Raw genomic sequence first — 3,229 nt, 5'->3', positions numbered from 1 at the left:
GAAGGATGGAAACGGAGGATGGGAAGAGCGACAGGACGAACGGAAGGGTGAGAGTTTCTTGCTCGATGGACGGCTTTTCTTGCGGCGAGTACTCGCCGCGACACAAATAGCGTATGATTGAGTGAGCGCCGCGAGGGATTTCCACAGACGTGGAAACGGAATATCGCGCGAGGGAGGAAAAAAGAATGGCGGAGAGAAACGTCGACGTTTAGTCGCTGCGAGGGAAAAGGCACCCCGTCGCGCCTCGCGGGAGCGTAACGGCCCCTCCTCCTCACGAAAATCGACCATGTTCGAATTCTTCTCTCCCTTTTCCTTCAGATTTTTGTTTTTTGATTCGAACTTGTTTCGGTTACGTATCCATTTGGTGTATCTATCAAAGAAGCTTTTCAGTAAAACGATATTAATTGTTCGTGATCCGTTGTTGAATTAAATTCGATGTTTCATTTGTATTTCTTTTAATTGTAGATGTTGATGATTTTCACATTATGAATATATTAACACGTTTTACGGAGAATAAAAGAGCGTATTTTCCGTTAAGAAACAGAAATCAGAGTTACGATAGTATTTAACGAGATACTCTGTTATTAATTAAAGACGGCAACATAAGGAAGAAACTAAAAATACTTAGAAAAATATCGCCACTCTTGGTCAGTAAAACATGGCGTAGAAAAATTGTATTGGTGTATTAAGAAACGGTATAGTTTTCTTTAAAGAAGCAAAATTGTCCTTCTAGTCTTTCTAACACCTGACACTTTCGGAACAGATTGTGACGTATCTACTACGTAAAACGATTTAAATTTGCTGAATGAAAATTTTGTTCTACCTTCTATTTAACATTAAACCTTTCATTCATTTCATTTGCTTGGGACATCCTGTGTACATCGAAACTAATTTGCAAAGAGTTAAGAGGTAATTATTATCTCTAGCTTTTCGAATAGTTACGATATCTATCGATTTTTTCGCAATAAGTTTCTGGAGAGTTGCAACGCGAACAGGACAAACTATTAAGAAATTACATCCATGAATTGCCTTCTATTCTCGACGAAAAAGAACACGGTGCATGCAGGGTGCAGTGACCATGGAACGCTTATTGTCAGCCATCCGCAACCACGAAGCTTCCAGGGGACATCTTCCGGTAATTCCCCGGCTCTATGACGAGCAACGTCTCTCTTTCTCTCTGTTTTCCCGCGTGTTCAGCCACGCTGAAGCGATTTTTATTTGCCGCGGTAGTATGCGCTTCATAATCCGCCTCGGTTCTTCACGAACGCTCGAATTTCTTTTTCCTTCGGCTGTGTTTTCTTGCGGCTTTCCCCGTAAGGATAGAGGTCTTCTTTGTGAGTCCATTGGCAACGACTGACAGGTGGAAATGGACGATTAAGCGGCTGACAATTCCGCCTGGAATAGTCTGTTTCACTCATGGAAAAAAACCTAAGCCTTGTCCAGGTTCGATGATAAATTCGTTGGTTATCGATATATTTCGAGGAACTTCTTTCCAAGGAACATTGACATTGCGAGCGGATGAAGATTTTTATTAACACGCGATGCAGCAATTTTGGAGGAAGCAGAAAATTTAGCAACAGAAGAATTCGATTAATGTTAAAAGGAATTATTCGTTGAGAAGATTCAATGTAATCTAGGTGTGAGATCAGCCGTCATTTTTCTCAATCTCTCTGCTTCGTAACAGGTTAGTACACTTGTGGCATAAATTATAGTTCTAGTTTACCAAAGGCGGATTATATTTGTAACGAAGTCTGATTTAATTTCTAATTGAAACTTCTGTTTTTTTTTGATAAAAACCACTAAATACAAATCATCTGCGTTTCTTAAATCGCTAGCGGGAAAGTCACAAAGCGAGGGACTAAAACGTGTCTCGTTGTCTATCTGATATTTGTTTGACCTAGCTTGTATGGCTTAAATATTTTTTAACCAGTTAACATACGATAAAAATCTCGTGGCACGGCTCGCAAAATTCTCAAGAATAAAGCTTTTGCTGATCGAAAATGACGGGAACGAAAGGATCCCATTGAGTGCACCGTACAGAATTAAAATACTCGATACATTGGCTCTCTATCGGCGATCGAGAGGCACGTATCTCGATTTTCCAGCCCTGAATTACGTGCTTTTCGCGCGGAATACGACGCGCATGGAAAAAGAGATACGGCTCTCGGTCGAACCGCGAGATGGAGAGGCACGAACCAAAGGGAATCGGAAGAAGACAGTAGAGAGGGAAAAGAGAGAAGATATTATTTATGGGACGGTCGGATGGTAGTGCCGGCGTGCCATGCATAGACAGCACCTCGTTCTAGCCGGCGAACGAATGGCTCGTTCTCTGTCCGCAAATGTACGGAAATGCCGGTCGAAAGCTATTTCTTAATATTCGCCGATATCGCTAGATCCCCCGGGGTTGAACGTGCCTTTTGTACGTTTCCATAGAAACCCGATGTCGCCGCGGATTCTGACTCCCGCGTCTTTTGCCTCACGTATGTACACCGCTGTTCGATTATGGCGATGTGTCGATAAAAATTGGAAATGTGCAATTAATCGATGCTCGAAGAAACACTACGTCAATTCTATATTCGCGTGAGAATGGATAGTACAGAGGAGAAAGAGCTATTTTCTAAAAAAAAAAATGGCACGAACAAATGGGTAGGAAAATACAATGGGATATCAGTTTCGGTATAAGAAGGTAAATAAGTATTAATGTTTTATAACTATTAACTTCACTGCGTATAAACACGAGACAGGGATTCTCCTTCATTAAAATGGAAGAAGAAAAATTCGAGAACCCTATTTTCATCTAACATTATACGGCATTGCTTAATACGTTCTATGACAATTTCGTCGTAATTTTTTTCGCTATTCAATAATGAGGTAAAAAAGAAAAGAAAAGGTGGTGAATTTCCCAATTTCTCTCGCACGAAAATATGTTCGCGATATTCCAGCAGCGTCATTGAAATGTAAGAGAGGCCGAGTTGCAGAGGCAGGTTCCGCGTGGGGGACGGATGCAGCTTTTCAGAAGAGCTTTTACGAGTCGCATATGTGAGCGCCGTCTCTTTTATCCCTCGCTTTATATTCCTGGCACCGTGTCCTATCCCCACTATCGTCCAACTTCGAGCTTCCTCTTCCAGTCAGAAACGGGCGACCAACCCCCGTAGTACCTCTTTGTCGAGAGAGGACCTACCACCGAACCACTCTCCTTCACCCCTGCAGTTCGAACCAAAGAAATCTT

At 42.0% G+C, this 3,229-nt stretch overlaps 1 pseudogene; it reads left to right on the top strand.

Annotated features, from left to right (window-relative positions):
• The first annotated feature begins 658 nt into the window (after positions 1-658).
• Positions 659-2,393, top strand: LOC117212498 (annotated as a pseudogene).
• Positions 2,394-3,229: the final 836 nt, after the last annotated feature.

The sequence above is a fragment of the Bombus bifarius genome, unplaced genomic scaffold, assembly GCF_011952205.1.
Source record: "Bombus bifarius isolate JDL3187 unplaced genomic scaffold, Bbif_JDL3187 scf7180000008307, whole genome shotgun sequence".
Taxonomy (NCBI): Eukaryota; Metazoa; Arthropoda; class Insecta; order Hymenoptera; family Apidae; genus Bombus; species Bombus bifarius.
The sequence above is the reverse complement of the archived record's forward strand: the minus strand, read 5'-3'. Positions and strand labels throughout refer to the sequence as shown.